The 21965-nt window shown below is 37.1% G+C and overlaps 1 long non-coding RNA gene across 1 annotated transcript; it reads left to right on the top strand.

The window, feature by feature from the left end:
- Nucleotides 1-17509: 17509 nt before the first annotated feature.
- LOC104219540 (uncharacterized) lies at nt 17510-21720 on the top strand. The gene is made up of 5 exons (XR_709301.2): nt 17510-17603; nt 19508-19604; nt 20860-21110; nt 21217-21316; nt 21397-21720. It is a non-coding gene; the product is annotated as an uncharacterized lncRNA (long non-coding RNA).
- The last annotated feature ends 245 nt before the right edge of the window (nt 21721-21965 follow it).

The following is a 21965-nucleotide window of genomic DNA, read 5'->3' as shown; positions in this document are numbered from 1 at the left end:
GATGTCGATTGGCAATTAAGTTAGATTAATATTATTTATATTTATATATATTACTATAACTATTAAGAATTTTATAATGAAGTGGAATGCTTCGTTATTAGAAGATATTATATCATGCACTCAAGTTTTGGATTATATACAATTGCTTGTTACTAGGAAATATTATTTACGATCTAAATTTTGAATGATGTGTACTTGGTACAGCGTCTACAGGAATCTATGTTGCTATAGCGTGGCAAAACCTTCTTCGATTGTAATGCTAAGAAAGATATATCTATAAGTAAATACCCTATACAATTTTATAGTCTTGACTACTCAACGTTTTTGACTGACCTAGAATGCGTACTTTTCTTATAAAAACAAAACTATTTTTTATTAACTTCACTAGAATTTGTATGGATTGAATAACTTTTTTTTTGTATATATAAATATATTTTAAACTAATTTATGAGTCTAAAGCAATTATTTTAAACTAATTTATGAGTTATTGTTGATAAAATCTAAACTTTACTGCAATTAAGGGTATTTTAGTAAATTATCAGTTACAGTACATTATCATACAGTCAAACTAAATAATAAAACGATACAATCTATCCAAACATTGTATCCATAAAACAATACAATAAGATACGATACGATACATTATGAAACGATGGGTAACAACCATCCAAACAAGGGGTAAACCACTAAATACGCTATTCAGTTACACTATTTTCTTCAGTAGAATCGACGAAAAAGAATTTCTCAAAGACGTTCCTGAATTCGTCATCCAACTCGCCATCTAACTCTGCCTTCTCTGGGATATATTCCACTTCAAGTTGCTCCAAAGACTTTTGAAAATCGGACTTCTCCTTATAATTAGCACCGCCATAATTAGCAGCGTCACTATCTTCTCCATGAGACGATACTTTATTGTCTCTCTCCTGCTTCTGCTGTCTACGCCTACGCTCGGTTTCCTTTGATTTCCTAGAGCCGGTGTTAGTGTTAGAGTTAGAGATTTGGGGTTTCATATCGCCCATGGAATGGCCGATGGCGTTCGTGACCCCATTTGTAGTTTTGATGCGTGGGAACAATGAGATTCAGGGTTTTTGCTCGACGACGGATTCGCCGGAAATTAGGGCTTGTTCTTGAACAAAGACGATGGAGTTTGGGGCTGAGCAACTTGATTTTATGTTAATATATTTCAATGTATTTTCAACGTATCACGTTGTATTTTTATGTATTTCATTGTCGTTTTTTTCATTGTAATTCAATGTATCTCGATGTATTCCATGTATTTCATTGTATTCACTGTCTTTTTTTTTTCATTGTATTTCAATGTATCCCGCTGTATTATATGTATTTCATTGTATTCACTGTCTCACTATATGCCATGAATGTATTCATATATTTTTTTTAATTAATATAATTTGTGTATTCAGATGTATTATATAATTTCTCTGTTGAGAATCTTTTTTATAACTGAAAATACAAAATTTGTGTGTTATAATTGAGTTTGTTGAGTATGTTAATTGATTCACTTTCCGTTTAAAAACAGTATAATCCCCTATTTCACGTCGTGAATACAGTCGAATACAATAATCTGCCCAGCTGTAATCCCATATTTCACGCCATGAATACAGTCGAATACACTCGAATACAACAACTGATTAGCTGGACTTCCATGATTCACACCTATTTTTGCTACTGTATTCATGAATACATTAGCTTAAATACATCTAATACATCTTATAACAACAAAAAACGTATTTACAATCCGTAATATATCAAATGGTATTTATAGATAGCTAATTACTACTAAAAATAATGTTTTATGAAAAATTCTCAAAATAAAAACACCAAATACCTATAATCATGTTTCCCAAGCCCAATGGGAAAATGCCATACCAATTCTTGATTTTCCAGCAGGAGTAATAAATGCGTTGTCGTAAAACTTACTAAATAATCAATGAATATTGCCAAGGATTTACATTGGTACTTCTGATTATACCCTACTCTGACGGTATACATTTGACCATAAGAATATTATGGGTTTTCCTCGTAAAGAATTGGGACATGTAACATGAAAGTGTATTCATCACTAGTAGGTAAAAACAAGCTACAAGGTTTGCAGGATAAATAAAGTGATAAAATGTGAAGATAGTCAGAGAATGGACCCATCACAGCATGTGAGTTATAATGATCTAAACTTTCACAACAAGAATAATGGTGCGGTGGTAAGTACTTCATAATCTTTAATTAAAAAATTAGATTAGAGCTCTGAATATAGAATTGTCTTTATTAAAAAGTGTCTTTATGACTTTAAATCGCAAAATTCAAATTTAATTAGGTATTAATATGAATAAAAACACCGGATAAAAAAAAAGAAAGTGAACTCCCCTCCTGTCTTCTACTTAGTCAGTGCAACCAAACTTGGAACACACACGACGAACAAAATTCAAGATTCCTTAAAAACCATCTTTAAAGTTTATTGGCCTTTCAAATGTAAGTAGTTTTTAGTGCTGATCATTGAGAACATTATCCTTAAACTGATTACATAAAGTAATTCAAACTTGATTAAAATATTATCTTTCATTAAAGGCTAATTCTTCTCAACTAACCCACCCCCCTAACAAATACATGTCAATTGATCACAAGATTCAAGACTAAGCCATGTTAACCAGCCGAGCCCCATTAAAAATGGAAAAAGAAATTGAAAGAAAACTAATCAATTCACATTCCTACGCTGAAAATTTGCCACTTTGCCAGGAGAATATAGAATGTTGGAGTCCAATAGTACTACACATGCTACAGCAAGAAATTCAACAATGCTCTGACACAACGAAAATTCTCTGTTTTCTTCTTTTTGCTTTTTTGCAAATAAATTAATTTAAATTCATGTCATATAAAATTTACTGAAAAGAAATACTATTCTATTAGAATTATTTTTATTTACAGGGTTCGAATATGAAAACTTTACTTAACGGCTGAAAAATCTTGCCTACCCCACTTGGTTATCACAGAGGCGGATTCAAGAATTAAAGTTTATGGTTCCTAAAACGACCTTAAGTAAATATACAATATGTAACTGGATTCACAATTAAATACTTATGAATATTTAGTAATTTTTATAATATATATACAAAATATGTGCAAAAACTAATGAGTTCACGAGAACCCACATATAATAAGCTGGATCAACCCATGATCACAACGAAAGTTATTAAGGCAATATCTATTAGGTTTTGTGAATGGGTGTGAACGAGAAATGGAAGAGGCACCTTTTGGATTGTAGTCATCTCGCCCTTCCTTTGTCTATAAATTTAGAGGCTTTGCCTCATTTTTCAGATATGGAAAATCTGAAAACTTCTCCTCTCTTTTCTATATTGTTGCATTATTTTCAAATAAACATAAGTGTCAAGTGTGATTTGCTCCGTTTGTTGAGTTTGTTGAAATTCTGTAATTTCGATTGTCAGTATTACAGAATAGTTATTCTGTTCAATCATGGGAGAAACTAATCCAAAACATTGGACAACAGTGAGGGGATTAAATTCCTTAAGAACACATAAGCAACTTGTGGGTTCGAAATTATTTTTCTATTTTGCTTATTAAACTAATGTTTCTCTGTTTTATGATTTCGAATACAGTTTACAACAATATCACTACCGCCACTGTACAAAAGTATTTTTATTGAGAAATAGGAAGAAAACATTGAGTATGATTTATATCAAATCAGATTAATGAGTTGTTTTGGAATGGAAATAATGCTAAGATTAAAGAGGGAGAGAGAGTTTACTATTTGTAGGAAGAAGCTGTCACACCATAGAGGTAATTGACAATGGATGAACGAACAAACATTTGGGCGTGTTTGGGTGAGAAAGTACTAATGGGCATAGGAAATGTAACTGCCACTGTGTTATTTATTTATTTATTTAAGGAAAGACTTGTTTATTTTGCCGTGATATTCTTTCCCTTATTCCGGACTGTCAGATTGCATAAAAAAAATTGGTTCGAATTTTTAATTTTCGGATTGAAAAAATGACAATCCTTTTCCAATCCAAATAAGCTCGGATTAGATCGGATTTTTTAAATTTAGTTTCGGATTAATCGATTTGAATATTTTGAATTTTTGATTTTGCACCTATAAGTTGAGAGTTCTTTTTTATTATTATTATAAAATGAACAATAAAATGAAATATTCATATTAAGTTGCCTAAAGAGTACTCCATTCTCACCGCAATCATTCAAATTAAGTATTAAAGTAATGAAACTATCATTAAAATAATGCAACAGAGACATTACCCAATAAGAATTAGCAATAATAAAACCATGTCCAACTAGATTGTATTTGTACAGTAACTTAGTAATTAGTATCGAAGATGTGAGATAATATCTAATGAGTAGGGTATTGGACTTATTATTAGTTGCACATGAATAACGAACTAAATATAAAGTATAAAAATTTTGAATATCCAAAAATTCGAAGTTCCAAATCCCACATCCAATTAAAAAACCAAAATTTTTAAAAATTATATCCGAAATTCAAATATTCAAACCAAAATTTAAGAAAAAAAATCAGATTTCAATTTGAATTTGGGATTTGTCGCACGCCCCCATATCTTGATGTGTGTCCTCAAATTTTTGCTAATTTACTTTGGTTGTAGTTTCATATTACACGTAATTTTAACTCGTTAAAAATAAACAAGTAATAATCTATTTATATATAAAAGGAGAAGCAAATCCATAATATTATGTCAAATGTTATCACGAAATACTAACATGTATCATATTTTAAGACAAAACTCCAATAAATTTGGAGACTCAAAAAAATTTTAAAATAAAAAAAAACTTACAAAATTTTAATGAACTAACCAATTCAATTATTCAATCATAAAGTCCCATGTTTATGAGCACATATTTTTTAAAACTGAAAAGTAAAAATAAGATTACTCCAATTCCAAAAAATGGACCCACGTTTTTTCATAAGTTTTTTGTTTAATTTATTTTAAACCTAAAAAATCGACAATTTTTTTTTACATTGAAATAGTAATAAACAAAAGAAAAAAAAAATACTCCACGGCCTTCTATTAAAAAAAAATGGACTCCCACTTTTTTTCATTAGTTTTTTATTTAATTTATTAGAAATAGGAAGAAAGAAAAAAAATCACTCCACGATGGTCTTCCCAAACGTGGGCATCAAAACCTAACTCCATAAAATAGCTCCTAATTTCCCAAACGTCTCTTCCTCCTTTTATTTTATTTTCCATTCCCTTTTTATACAGAAATTTGCAAATATGGCTACAACACTTCATGAAACCACTCAAATTTTAAGCAACTCAATGCAATGGAATCTGAAAGTGAGAGTTGTTCGAATGTGGAAAATTTCGGATCGTTTCAAGCCTGATATACCATATTTCATAGAGTTAATTTTGCAGGATGAAAAGGTAACATATTCAACTTTCATGTAGTTATTATGTAAATCCTCTTCTCTGTCTTTTTATTTCATAAATTTTACTTATTTTCAAATACATGAAGATGTACAAGGCCAGCCGACACTTCCCATTTTTCTAATTATTAACAATTTAGCATTTAGAAACAGTCTAAACATGAATAGATAATCCAAAGTAGCAGATAATATTATAAATACGCGGAAGAACAACCCAACACAGCCCTAACCGGGGTGTCACACGTCATGAACATCTATAAAACCTAATACAAGTCTGAAAAGTCTACGAACTGTTACAAATGTCTGATAAGAGATAGAAATGATAAAGAGGGAGAAACACGGGTCTGAGGACGTCAAACAACTACCTCGTGAACTCCGAATGTCCGCCGGGAACTCTCAACTCGCACTGGCAAGATCAGCAACGCCTGAATCTGCACACAGGGGTGCAGGGAGTAAAGTGAGTACTCAAACTCAGTGAGTAACAAATGTAAATAAAGACTAAAAGCAAGAAATCACGTAAAGCACAAAGCATTCTATAATGAAGCAGTAAAACCATTTAAAAATCAGTGATTGAGTGAAAGATAGGCAAAATCCCTTGTATCAAATTTTACTTCCCGAAAAGACTTTTTTCAACAATTAAGTAGGTAATTGACTAGAAATTATGAAAAATAAACACATAAAGGTTTGCCCCTCGGGCACAGTATCAACAAATCCGCCCCTCGGGCAATATCTCAGAATAGTACTAGCCCCTCGGGCAATCACATAGAACAATACCAGCCCCTCGGGCTCAATCTCATATCACAATGGGTACCCACGCTAACTGGGGGTGTGCAGACTCCTAGAGTGGCCCCTTACGGCCCAAGCGCAATATCAAGCCATCTCGTGGCATCAACACTAAGCCCTCGGCCTCATATCAATTAAGCCACCTCGTGGCGTACATATCTCAGGCTCTGGGCCTCAAATCAATATCAGTGTTTCCTCACAACATAGTCCATCGGCCTTACTCAGTCAAAATCCTTACAAGCCCCTAGGGCAATTGTAAAACAGTGTTTCTCAGCCCAAACATCATTTAAAATATCATTTAAGTAATAAAACTGAGTAAACATGGCTGAGTATGAAAACAGTGGGAAAATAGCATGACTGAGTTTAAATATAAAGTCAAACACTGAGGAAATATCACTAAAAAGCCCCGAAGGGTTCAAACAGTTGGTACGAACCCCAAATATGGCATTCAACCCAAATAATGATGATAGCAAACAGTTTTCAATCAAATATGCGGTAAAATCATCAATCGGGACGGACCAAGTCACAATCCCCAATAGTGCACGACTCCACGCTCGTCATCAAGCGTGTGCCTCACCTCAATATAGCACTAGGATGTACAATCCGGGGTTTCAAACCCTCAGAACATTATTTACAATCATTACTCACCTCGAACCGGTCAAATCTCTAGCTCGTGACGCCTTTGCCCCTCGAATCGGCCTTCACTCGCGTCGAATCTATCCAAAATCAGAACGAGGGCGTCAAAATATGCTAAGGGAACGAAGCCCAAACGAAAATAATCAATTTACAACATAAATCCCGAAATTACCAAAACCCGACCCTGGGCCCACGTCTCGAAATTCGATAATTTTTATACCAATAGATTCCTTATCTCCCCACGAGTTCATCCATGATATTATGCCAAGTGTCATCACGAAATATTGACATGTGTCATATTTTAAGACAAAACTCCAATAAATTTGGAGACTCAAAAAAATTTTAAAATAAAAATCACTTACAAAATTTTAAAGAACTAACCAATTCAGTTATTCAATCATAAAGTCCCACGTCTATGAGCACATATTTTTTAAAACTGAAAAGTAAAAATAATATTACTCCAATTCCAAAAAATGGACCCACGTTTTTTCATAAGTTTTTTGTTTAATTTATTTTAAAACCTAAAAATTCGACAATTTTTTTTTTTACATTGAAATAGTAATAAACAAAAGAAAAAAAATACTCCACGGCCTTCTATTCAAAAAAATGGACGCCCACATTTTTTCATTAGTTTTTTTATTTAATTTATTAGAAATAGGAAGAAAGAAAAAAAATCACTCCACGATGGTCTTCCCAAACGTGGGCATTAAAACCTAACTCCATAAACTGTCTCCTAATGTCCCAAACGTCTCTTCCTCCTTTTATTTTATTTTCCATTCCCTTTTTATACAGAACTTTGCAATATGACTACAACACTTCATGAAACCACTCAAATTTTAAGCAACTCGATGCAATGGAATCTGAAAGTGAGAGTTGTTCCAATGTGGAAAATTCCGGATCGTTTCAAGCCTGATATACCATATTTCATAGAGTTAATTTTGTAGGATGAAAAGGTAACATATTCAACTTTCATGTAGTTATTATGTAAATCCTCTTCTCTGTCTTTTTATTTCATAAATTTTTCTTATTTTCAAATACATGAAAATGTACAAGGCCAGCCGACAATTTTCATTTTTCTAATTATTAACAATTTAGCATTTAGAAACAGTCTATACATGAATAGATAATCCAAAGTAGCAGATAATATCATAAATACGCGGAAGAACAACCCAACACAGCCCTAACTGGGGTGTCACAAGTCATGAGCATCTATAAAACCTAATACAAGTCTGAAAAGTCTACGAACTGTTACAAATGTCTGATAGGAGATAGAAATGATAGAGAGGGAGAAACACGGGTCTGAGGACGTTAAGCAGCTACCTCGTGAACTCCGATTGTCCGCCGGGAGCTCTCAACTCGCACTGGCAGGATCAACGACGCCTGAATCTGCACACAGGGGTGCAGGGAGTAAAGTGAGTACTCCAACTCAGTGAGTAACAAATGTAAATAAAGACTGAAAGCAAGAAATCACATAAAGCACAAAGCATTCTATAATGAAGTAGTAAAACTATTTAAAAATCAGTGATTGAGGGAAAGATAGGCAAAATACCGGATGCACACTCGACAAGCTGGGTGGCAAAGCAAGATCATAAGCCACCTCCCTAATCCTCCGAAGCACCTCAAAAGGCCTAATAAACCGAGGACTCAATTTCCCTTTCTTCCCAAATCTCATAACACCCTTCATGGGTGAAACCTTCAACAGAACCTTCTCGCCAACCATGTAGGACACATCTCGAACCTTCCTATCAGCATAACTCTTTTGCCTCGATTGCGCTATACGAAGCCTCTCCTGAATCACCTTCACCTTCTCCAAAGCATCCTGCACCAAATCAGCCCCCAATAGCCTAGCCTTACTGGGCTCGAACCAACCAACTGGAGATCTACATCGCCTCCCAAACAAAGCCTCATATGGAGCCATCTGGATACTCGACTGATAGCTGTTGTTATAAGCAAACTCTGCAAGTGGTAGGAACTGATCCCATGACCCTCCGAAATCAATGACACCAGAACGCAACATGTCCTCTAATATCTGAATAGTACACTCAGACTGCCCGTTCGTCTGAGGGTGAAAAGCTGTGCTCAACTCCACCTAAGTACCCAACTCTCGCTGCACAGACCTCCAAAACTGCGAAGTAAACTGAGTGCCCCTATTTGAAATTATAGAAACTGGGACTCCATGCAAACGAACAATCTCCCAGATATAGATCTCTGCCAACCGCTCTAAAGAATAGGTAGTACACACCAGAATGAAGTGCGCGAATTTGGTCAGCCGATCCACAATCACCCAAATAGCATCTAACTTTCTCAAAGTCCGTGGAAGTCTAACAACAAAGTCCATAGTGGTCCTCTCCCACTTACACTCAAGAATATCCATCTGCTGAAGCAAGCCACCCGATCTCTAATGCTCATATTTCACTTGCTAACAATTGAGACACCAAGCTACAAATCCCACAATATCTTTCTTCATTATTCTCCACCAATAGTGCTGCCTCAAATCCTGATACATCTTCGCGGCACCCGGATGAATAGAATACTGCGAGCTGTGGGCCTCCTCCAGAATCAACTCTCGAAGCCCATCCACATTGGGCACACAAATCTGGCCATGCATCCTCAACACCCCATCATCACCAATGGTCATATCTCTAGCATCATCATGCTGAACTCTGTCCCTAAGGACAAGCAAATGCGGATCATCATACTAGCATTCTCTGATGTGATCATATAAGGAAGACCGAGAAACCACATAAGTCAATACCCGACTAGGCTCTGAAATATCCAACCTCATGAACCCATTGACCAAGGCTTGAACATCAACCGCAAGAGGTCTCTCCCCAACTAGAATATATGCCAAACTCCCCATGCTTACTGCCTTTCGGCTCAGAGCATCAGCCACCACATTGGCCTTTCCCGGATGGTACAATATAATGATATCATAATCCTTAAGCAACTCCAACCATCTCTGCTGCCTCAAATTAAGATCCTTTTGCTTGAACAAATGCTGAAGACTGCGATGATCAGTGAACACCTCACAAGATACGCCATACAAGTAGTGCCTCCAAATCTTTAACGCGTGAACTATGGAAGCTAACTCCAAATCATGAACGGGGTAGTTCTTCTCATGGGTCTTCAACTAACGAGAAACATAAGCAATAACTCTACTCTTCTGCATCAATACACAACCAATCCCAACTCTCGATGCATCACAATACACGGTATATGAACCTGAAGCTGATGGCAAAACCAACACTGGAGTTGTGGTCAAAGTTGTCTTGAGCTTCTGAAAGCTCTCCTCACACTCGTCCGACCATACAAATGAAACACCCTTCTGAGTCAACTTGGTCAAGGGCGATGTGATAGATGAGAATCTATGAACAAACCGACGATAATAGCCTGCCAAACCAAAAAAGCTGCTAATCTCTGTGGCTGAGGATGGTCTGGGCCAACTCTGAACCGCCTCTATCTTCTTCGGATCAACCTGATTCCCTCGCTGGACACCACGTGCCCCAAGAAAGCCACTGAACTGAGCCAAAACTCACACTTGGAAAACTTTGCATAAAGCTTCTCCTCGCTCAATCTCTGTAACACAACTATCAAATGATCCGCGTTCTCCTCCTGACTACGCGAATACACCAGAATATCATCAATGAAGACTATGATAAATGAATCGAGATGAGGCTGGAACACGTTGTTCATCAAATGCATGAACGTTGCTGGGGCATTGGTCAGCCCAAAAAACATCACCAAGAACTCTTAATGACTATATCGGGTCCTGAAAGCTTTCTTAAGAATATCTTAGTCCCTGATCTTTAGTTGGTGATAACCTGAACGGAGATCAATCTTGGAGAACACTCTCGCTCCCTGAAGTTGGTCAAATAAATCATCAATACGAGGCAAAGGATACTTGTTCTTAATTGTTACCTTGTTCAATTGCCTATAATCAATGCACACCCTCATTGTGCCATCCTTCTTCTTCACAAATAGAACCGATGCACCCCAAGGTGACATACTAGGCTGAATGAACCCCTTATCAAGGAGTTCCTGAAGCTTCTCCTTTAACTCCTTCAACTCCGCTGGTGCCATACGATACGGCGGAATAGAAATGGGCTGAGTGCCCGGCACCAGATCAATACCAAAATCAATATCCCTGTCTGGTGGCATGCCCGACAGGTCTGCAGGAAACACATTGGGAAAACCCCTCACAACAGGAACAGAATCAACTGGGAGCCTCAGCTCCGACATCCCTCACAAACGCTAGATATGAAAAACAACCCTTCCCAACCATATGCTGGGCCTTCAAGAATGAGATCACTCTACTGGGAACATAATCAGTCACACTTCGCCACTCGATCTGTGGCACACCCGGCATAGCCAATGTGACTGTCTTAGCATGATAGTCCAGAATAGTACGACACGGAGATAACCAATCCATGCCCAAAATGACATCAAAATCTACCATGCTCAATAGTAATAGATCCACTCGGGTCTCCAGACCCCAAAGAGTCACCACCCACGACCGGTACACACGGTCTACAATAACAGTATCGCCTACCGTGGTAGATACATGAACAGGTAAAGCAAGAAACTCATGGGGAGTACCCAAATAACGAGCAAAGTATGATGACACATAAAAGAAAAGGTGGAACTGGGATCAAATAATACAGAGGCATCTCTGTGGCAGACTGAAACAATACCTGTAATAACAACATCTGAAGCAATAGGATCGGGTCTGTCTGGAAGTGCATAGAAACGGGCTTGACTGCCCCCTGATCGACCTCCTCCTCTGGGGTGACCCCTAGCTGGCTAACCCCCACCCCTAGTTGGCTGGGCGGGTGGTGATGAAACAACTGGCACTGAAGCCGATAACTGACCTCTCTTCTGAGATGAGCTAGCAAAATGACGAGGACAATGCCTCCACATGTGACCCATCTCACCATACTCAAAATAACTCCCAGGTGCTGGAGAAGGGGACTGAATGGAACCCCTCGCACCAGAGTGACTAGCAGATGCACTCGGCATAGAAGATCTCTGAACTGATGGAGCACGGGTCGAACTCTGAGCTGGAAGGGCACTAAGTGATGACTGACCCTGCTAAGAACTGTGATGACCATGACCCGAAGGTGCCCCACCATAACCTAGGCGAGCTGGCTGAGTAGACCTGAATGAACGGCCTCTGCCATGCTGGAACTGACCCCTCGAAGGAGAACCACTATAGCTACCAGATCCTCGAGGCCTCTTGGCCTCCCTCTCCTCTCGTTCCTGGCGACGAACAGACTCTATCTCACGGCGATATCCACAACCTCCTCGAACGTAGCACCAGATACCCTCTCCCTGGTCATGAGAATACGGAGTTGATAAGTAAGACCATCAACAAACCTCCTAATCCTCTCTATATCCGTCCGGACCAACCAGATGGCATGACAAGCCAACTCAGAGAACCTCAACTTATACTGCGACACGGTCATCTCCCCCTGACGCAACCACTCAAACTACCTACACAGTTCCTCTCTGCGAGACTACAACACATACTTCTCCAAAAGAGAACGGAGAACTGCTGCCAGGAAAGGGGTGCTGCACTGATAGGCCTACGCTTCTCAAAATCCTCCCACCAGGTGAAAGCAGCTCCTGAAAACTGATAGGTGGTAAAAGTGACCCCGCTGGTCTCCAGAATACCTGCTGTACGAAGCATCCTCTAACACTTATCCAAAAAGCCTTAGGCATCCTCTCCCTCTGCGCCACTGAAGGTCGGAGGCTACAATCTACCGAATCTCTCCAACCTACGCTGCTCATCCTCCGGCATAACAGGAACCACATAGTCCTGAGCATCTGCAACCGACTGGGCTGGATGCGCCCCCAGCGTCTAAAGTCCCTACACGACCTGCTCAGGTGTGCGAGCGGCGGGAGTCTGATTGCCTCCCCCAGCCTATGAAGTAGCTGCGGTTGTAGTGGCTGAAACCGCTTGAGCCAGGCCAGTGCAAATTGATAAGATCTATGCCAAGGACTCCTAAAGACCCGAAATCACGATGGGCACAACTGGTGCCTCAACTGGTGCTGCTAGAAAGTCCATAGCTGGGACCTGGTCCTGAATTGGGGTAGCCGGTGGATCTGCAAGTGCTGCTCTAGCTGCTCTGCCCCTACCACGACCACGGCCGCGTCCTCAGCCTTTGGTGGCCACAGCCGGTGGTACTGGTGGTCGTCCACCCTGTCTGGTAGCACGTGTCCTCACCATCTGTGAGAAAATAGAATAGCAGAAGTTTAGTACTCAGATCAACAAGTTCGTACGACAAGAATTTCAAGAATATGAAGTTTTTCCTAAAGGTTCTATAGCCTCTCGAGAATAAATACAGACGTCTCTGTACTGATCCGCGAGACTCTACTAACCTTCTCATGACTCGTGAGATCTATGTAACCTAGGCTTTGATACCAACTTGTCACGACTCTAAACCCAGATCCGGTCGTGATGGTGCCTCTCGTTAAGACAAGGCCAACCGACACTTCCTATTTTTCCAATTATTAACAATTTAACATTTAGAAACAGTCTAAACATGAATAGATAATCCAAAGTAGATGATAATATCATAAATACACGGAAGAACAACCCAACACAGCCCTAACTGGGGTGTCACAAGTCATGAGCATCTATAAAACCTAATACAAGTCTGAAAAGTCTATGAACTATTACAAATGTCTGATAGGAGATAAAATGATAAAGAGGGAGAAACACGGGTCTGCGGACGTCAAACAGCTACCTCGTGAACTCCGAATGTCCGCTGGGAGCTCTCAACTCGCACTGGCAGGATCAACAACGCCTGAATCTACACACAGGGGTGTAGGGAGTAAAGTGAGTACTCCAACTCAGTGAGTAACAAATGTAAATAAAGACTGAAAGCAAGAAATCACGTAAAGCACAAAGTATTCTATAATGAAGCAGTAAAACCATATAAGAATCAGTGATTCACTGAAAGATAGGCAAAATCCTTTGTATCAAATTTTACTTCCTGAAAAGCCTTTTTTCAACAATTAAGTAGGTAATTGACAAGCAATTATGAAAAATAAACACATAAAGGTTCGCTCCTCGGGCACAGTATCAACAAATCCGCCCCTCGGTCAACATCTCAAAAGAGTACCAGCCTCTCGGGCAATCACATAGAACAATACCAGCCCACGTGCTTAATCTCTCACATCATAATAAGTACCCGCTCTCACTGGAGGTGTGCAGACTCTTGGAGGGCCCCCTTACGGCCCAAGTGCTATATCAAGCCATCTCGTGGCATCAACACTAGGCCCTCGGCCTCATATCAATCAAGCCACCTCGTGGCATACATATCTCAGGCCCTCGACCTCAAATCAATATCAGTATTTTCTCACAACGTAGGCCCTTGGCCTTACTCAGTCAAAATCTTCACAAGCCCCTCAGCAATAGAAAAACAGTGTTTCTCAGCCCAAACATCATATAAGTAATAAAACTGAGTAAACATGGTTGAGTATGAAAATAGTGGGAAAATAGCATGACTGAGATCAAATATAAAGTTAAACAGTGAAGAAATATCAGTAAAAAGCCTCTAAGGGTTCAAACAGTTGGCACGAAGCCCAAATATGGCATTCAACCCAAATAATGATGATAGCAAACAGTTTTCAATCAAATACGCAGTAAAATCATCAATCGGGATGGACCAAGTCGCAATCCCCAATAGTGCACGACCCCACGCTTGTCATCAAGCGTGTGCCTCACCTCAATATAGCACTACAATGTACAATCCGGGGTTTCAATCCCTCAGAACATCATTTACAATCATTACTCACCTCGAACCGGTCAAATATCTAGCTCGTGATGTCTTTGCCCCTCGAATCGGCCTTCACTCACGTCGAATCTATCCAAAATCAGAACGAGGGCATCAAAATATGCTAAGGGAATGAAGCACAAGCGAAAATAATCAATTTACAACATAGATCCCGAAATTACCAAAACCTGACCCCGGGCCCACGTCTCAGAATTCGATAATTTTTACACCAATAGATTCTTATCTCCCCACGAGTTCATACATATCAAAAGTTCACAAATCCGACCCCAAATGGTCCTTCAAATCCCCAATTAAAGGCCTCTTAAACTCAAGCCCTAATCCCCAATTTTTCTTCCTTAATCTCCACTAAAATCATGACTAAACAATGGAAAAATAGTCTTAAACCCAAGTAATTAAGCTTAGGGAACTTACCCAACTTATATCCTTAGATTCTTCTTAAAATCTTATGCCTTAGCCTCTTTCCCGTCTTAAAAAATGATGAACTTAGCAAAATTACGTGAAGGAGACAATATATACCTTCTGCCCAGACCTTTTCGCATCTGCTGTCCCATACCCGTTGCGGTACCGCATTTGTAGTTTTTCCTCCGCTTTTGCGGAAATAACTTAAGTTCCAGCCATCCGCATTTGCGGTTCCTCGCGCGGGTCTACGACTTCGCATATGCGGTTCTCCTAGCCGCTTCTACGGTCCCAGTCAACATACCTCTAGCCGCTTCTGCGGCCCCTCTCTCGCATCTGCGGTGCCGCACCTGCGGTCCCCAATCTGCAGGTACGAAAATACCAGAAGCAGCAATTCAGTAGCTGCAACAATAATCCAAACTTCCCGTTAACCATCCGAAATCGCCCCGAGGCCCCCGGGATCTCAACCAAAAGCACAAATATATCCAAATACCTTATTCAACTTGTTCCAATCATCAAAACACCTCAAACAACATCAAATCCCCTAAAATACATCGGATTCAAGCCAAACTTCCTAAAATCTTCCAAATTCCGCTTTTGATCAAAAACCCAACCGAACCACGTCCGAATGACCTAAAATTTTGCACACATATCCCAAATGACCCAATGGAACTACTGCAACTCTCGGAATCCCATTCCGATCCCTATATTAAAATCTCGCCTACCAACCGAAAATCACCAAAATATCAACTTCGCCAATTCAAGCCTAAATCTACTCCGAACCTCCAAAACTCATTCCGATCACGCTCCTAAGTCATAAATTATCTCCCGAAGCTAACCGAACCATTAGATTTCACATCCGAGCCCTCTAACACATAAGTCAATATTCGGTTGACTTTTCCAACTTAAACTTCCTTAAAAGAGACTAAGTGTCTCAAACCTTACCAAAATCATCCCGGATTCGATCCGACCAACCCGATACCACATAACACGAATAAATAAAGCACAAAGAAGCAGAAATGGGGAAAATGGAGTGGTAACTCATGAGACGACTGGCCGGGTCGTCACAAATCTGAAAGTGAGAGTTGTTCGAATGTGAAAAATTCCGGATCGTTTCAAGCCTGATATACCATATTTCATAGAGTTAATTTTGCAAAATGAAAAGGTAACATATTCAACTTTCATGTAGTTATTATGTAAATCCTCTTCTCTGTCGTTTTATTTCATAAATTTTTCTTATTTTCAAATACATGAAGATGTACTATTGAAACGATTATCTATATATTACCTGTTTTTCTCTTTCATGTTAATAATATTCTGAATTCTTTCGTTTACAAAGATAATCTAAAAAATCATGTTACATGATTTTTCAATTTTAAGGTTATTGTTAAGGACCGGATTTCAGCAACCAAATTTTCTTGGCTCTGTAATATCTGATGTATCACTATTATCTAGAAAAATTATTACTTATTATAGTCAGTAGGTAACATGCTATGAAAATCATATATGAGTTCTGGAACTAGACAATTTTGTCCTTTGTTCATTAGTTATAGCTTGAATAGTTAGTAGGAGACTTTGTTTGTGGAGTAATTGTTGGAAGAAAAAAATAGTGGTTTCAGATTTTATTTATGCAATTTTATATCACGAGGCTTATTGCACGATGCTCTGACTTAACTTGCTAAGTCTGGTATGAATTCTTTTTTTTCATATAGCCTCAAAGTTCTAAGAAGTTTCTCCAGCCATTTATATACATCGTTATTTCATTGATATGGAACGAACCATAGCAATTAGTGTAGTTTACCTATAGTGAATTTTTGTATTTAATAACATCTATTATGTTCAAAGTAAGTCGCTGGCAGATATTATATATGGCCGGCTCACATCCATGATATTATGCCAAGTGTCATCACGAAATATTGACATGTGTCATGTTTTAAGACAAAACTCCAATAAATTTGGAGATTCAAACAAATTTCAAAAAAAATTTAAAATAGAAAAAAACTTACAAAATTTTAAAGAACTAGCCAATTCAGTTATTCAATCGTGGAGTCCCACGTTTATGAGCACATATTTTTTAAAACTGAAAAGTAAAAATAAGATTACTCCAATTCCAAAAAAATGGACCCACATATTTTCATAAGTTTTTTGTTTAATTTATTTTAAACTTAAAAATTCGACAATTTTTTTAATATTGAAATAGTAATAAACAAAAGAAAAAAAATACTCCTCGGCCTTCTATTCAAAAAAATGGACTCCCGCAGTTTTTCATTAGTTTTTGATTTAATTTATTAGAAATAGGAAGAACGAAAAAAAAATCACTCCACAATGGTCTTCCCAAATGTGGGCATCAAAACCTAACTCCATAAACTGTCTCCTAATGTCCCAAACGTCTTTTCCTCCTTTTATTTTATTTTCCATTCTCTTTTTATACAGAGCTTTGCAAATATGGCTACAACTCGATGCAATGAAATCAGAAAGTGAGAGTTGTTCGAATGTGAAAAATTCCGGATCGTTTCAAGCCTGATATGCCATATTTCATAGAGTTAATTTTGCAAGATGAAAAGGTAACATATTCAACTTTCATGTAGTTATTATGTAAATCCTCTTCTCTGCCGGTTTATTTCATAATTTTTTCTTATTTTCAAATACATGAAGATGTACTATTGAAACGATTATATATATTACCTGTTTTGCTCTTTCATGTTAATAATATTCTGAATTCTTCCGTTTACAAAGATAATCTAAAAAATCATGTTACATGATTTTTCAATTTTAAGGTTATTGTTAAGGATAGGATTTCGGCAACCGAATTTTTTTGGCTCTGTAATATCTGATGTATCACTATTATCTAGAAAAATTACTACTTATTATAGTCAGTAGGCAACATGCTACGAAAATCATATATGAGTTCTGGAACTAGACAATGTTGTCCTTTGTTCATTAGTTGTAGTTTGAATAGTTAGTAGGAGACTTAATTGGTGGAGTGATTTTTGGAAGAAAAAAATAGTGGTTTCAGATTTTATTTATACGATTTTATTTCACGAGGCTTATTGCACGATGCTCTGACTTAACTTGCTAAGTCTGGTGTGAATTCTTTTTGTTTCATATAGCCTCAAAGTTCTAAGAAGTTTCTCCATCCATTTATATACATTGTTATTTCATTGATATGGAACGAACCATAGCAATTAGTGTAGTTTATCTATAGTAAATTTTTGTATTTAATAACATCTATTATGTTCAAAGTAAGTCTCCGGCAGATATTATATATGGCCGTCTCACATAGCAGTATGATACATCCTAATAATGAATGTACGGACCTTTCTATTGTGCCGCAAAAATTATATATGAGTTCCGGTCAAGTCGTCAAGTTACTAACATGAGGTATATATACCAATCCCACGGTGTTCTTCATCTGAGATGCTGCACATTATATTTAAGTCTATATAGATACTAACATTGGAATCATATTTTAAATAACTCCAAATACGTAAAGTACAATCATACATAGTATCACTTTAGAAGCTTTCATTGAGTATAACTTCACCAATAAGCTTATTTAAGCAAGTACATGTTAAATTGAATATTCAGAGGATGCATGAGTGTGCTGAACATGGAATTGTCATTTGTTCATTAGTTGTAGTTTGAATTGTTAGAGGAGACTCTATTTGTGGAGTTATTGTTGTAGTATTAACACATGTTCTTCACAATCTGAATCTGAACAAATGTTTTGCATTTTGGGGTTTTAGATATATAGCAGCAGTGGGTAGGAGGCTCTTTTTGTGGAGTGATTTTTGGAAAGAAATAGTGGTTTCAGATTTTGTTAACATAATTTATGCCACGAGGCTTAATGCACGATGCTCTTACTTAACTTACTAACACTGATATGAAATTTCTTTGTTCCCCATAACCTCAATGGTCTAAGAAGTTGCTCCAATCATTTATATAAATTGTTATTTCATTGATATGGAATGAACCGTAGCAATTAGTATAGTTCACCTATAGTGAATCTTTGTACTTAATAACATCCATTATGTTCAAAGTAAATCTCTAGCAGATGTTATATCTGGTCGTCTCACATAGCAATAATGCAATATGATACATCCTAATAATGAATGTACCTTTCTAGGGTGATCGTATACATGCCTCAATAGGAAAGTATGTAATTAAGTTCTTTAGGACCAAGATACAAGAACTCGCCTTATATCGCATAAACTTCTTTGTTGTCGGGCCAAATAATTTGAAATTAAAGACTATGACATATAATCTGAGGCTGATATTTACACAGAAGACAGTTGTTGAGGTAACAACTGGTTCTTCATTTCATATGAAAATCTTCAACCTTTGTCCTTTTGATAAGCTAATAAATCAATATCATGTGGATGAGGCAGAATTATCCGGTAATTCTTCACTTTCATTTTATTTTAATACTAGGTTTTGTAAACTTTGCGACTAACTTTTATATTTGAAGATGTGACTGGTTAGGTTGTGATCTATAAAGCTGTTCAGACCTACAAGCAAGGAGAAAACAAAAGTGTCTTTATGAATGTTGAACTCGAAGATGGGCAGTAAGTCATTCACAAATACAAACTATACTTTTACAATATAACTACATATATTTTTGTTGATGAACAATTACCTTGAAACATATAGGAGGAACAAGATTTCGGCAACCTTATCAGATGAACTTGTGGATGAAATTTAACCTCACTTAAATGGATCTATTGATGAACCTTTGATTGTTGTTTTACCTACTTATGAAAGCTCAAATTTTTTGAGGTTTACATATTTTACATCTACATTTGAAATTTAGTTTCAGAAAATTTCATAATTTCAATTTTTTTTATTTTTATACATAGGTAATTACTCGGTGCGTAACTGTTGGTACGCTTCCAAACTATGGATAAATTCTACTTTGCCCAATCTATTGAGTTTAAATCTAGGTTCGTAAGGGTATACATGTTGTATTTGTTTGTGCAATTCACCTTGTACACGATTTTTACTGCATATATTGTACAACAATTAATGGAACTCTTTTAGAAGACATTACAGACGACAGTTAACATCAACAACAATAAAAAGAAAATATCAATAATTTTTTCGGTCTTCACTTGGTAGATATATTTGTAGAGTCTACCATCATGCATAGGATTAAAGAGTAGTGTATAGATTTCATTTAAAGATTATATCTCGGTGTAGTGAACTCTGGAAGTTATATCTGTTTATTTTGTTTTAGCAGTTGCTAAGAAGCTTAGTTTCGTAGTTGTAGCTTCACGATCCAACCTTAATTAAAGATTTTGGGCGCTTGACAGTAAACAATAGATGTAATAGGCAGGAAATACAACTGAATAAAGTAAACTTATAGGTAACATGTTTGTTAGTCAGTGACAACGATGCAGATAATGTTGTCATTCTTGCTATGTCTTTTCCAAGAGATGTCAAAAAGTTAACAAATGCATATAGAGGTAGAACCTATTGAACCTGCTGGGCACCTTCAGAGCATCCACACAAAAAAATGCACGAGATTAGCATTTTGTTCAGTAATCCTGAAGTACTTAGTAAGACTGATATGATATTTCTTGGTTCCCATAGCCTAAAGGGTCTAAGAAGTTGTTCCACTCATTCAAAATCTTCATAACTGTTCTTCATAACTCTAATTTTGAACAAACTGTAGCAACTGGTATAATTCACCTATAGCGAATCTTCATATTTAATAATATCCAATTTTTTTCAAAATATAATTTCTGCATATATCAGATATGGTCGGCTCACTTACTTTATCATTTGCTTCTCCAAATCTAATAAGCTTTTGAATGTATTTAGATGGCAGCAATACCTGGTGAATACTACCACCAAATGCAAGACAATCCTCTAGGTTCATGATAAATCCTTCTTCAACATCCATGTTCATTAGCAGATGATACTGTAGGGATTCCACGAACACAAATATGGTTGTTTAAGAGCAACCAAAATCTTGGCAGAGACGAGGAACACATTTAGCGCTAATTGTTGTTCTCTGTATCAACTCCTCTAAGGATGGGTCAAGAGAACATGAAAATTTATGGGTTGCTTTTGTAAGATAATCTTCCTGAGGTTATCCTTTTCACATGATATTTATTAGATTTATTATCTTTGTCTATTAGATGAAGTAAATAAAATTTATATTCTTCTATCCGACAGAAATCTGATATTTCACATGGCAAGCAGTTACGCTACTTCCTTAGCTCAGATTACTAGGATGGGGTATTTGTTCCTGAGCCTTATATGACTGAACTTTGAGGTACATTCGTAGGATAGATGGTTATTAACATCTTTCTCCTTGATGTATGTAAATAATTACATATGTGTTGAATTGAGCAGCTGGAGAAATTCATCCAAGATCTGGCGTCTAAACATCTTATTCCTCACATGGAGCAAAAATTTGTCTTCTCAATCACCAAGTGCAAGACAATCATCTACATTCATGATGAATCCTTCTCCAACATCCCGGTTCATTAGGAGATGATACCGTAGGGATTCCACGGACACACAGAGATGCAAAGAAAAATTCGAAAATTTCTGTCTATTCAAGGTTTATTCTCTTCAAACTCTTGGAATAAGGTAACTTCTTTTCAAATGTAAGAGAAGTTTAGGTGGCCACAATCTGCCATTTCAGATTGTCATTCTAAAATGTGCATTGTGTAGTTACAATTAATTTTGCCAAAAACTCTAAAAGGTTAAGGACCTCATGTTGTGGCAAGTGGTATTAAGTTAATAATCTTGAAGCTTATCTCATGTGATTTTTTATCATATTGTAAAATATTCCCTCAATATTATTTTTCAATTCCTTGAGCGATGATGATGATGAAGCATTAAAATAATTGCAGGCTTTGCAGTCGCAACTCTCAAAACATGTGATATATTGTGTTAACATATATTTTATTCTGCTT

Source organism: Nicotiana sylvestris, chromosome 4 (assembly GCF_000393655.2).
Source record: "Nicotiana sylvestris chromosome 4, ASM39365v2, whole genome shotgun sequence".
Taxonomy (NCBI): Eukaryota; Viridiplantae; Streptophyta; class Magnoliopsida; order Solanales; family Solanaceae; genus Nicotiana; species Nicotiana sylvestris.
The sequence above is the reverse complement of the archived record's forward strand: the minus strand, read 5'-3'. Positions and strand labels throughout refer to the sequence as shown.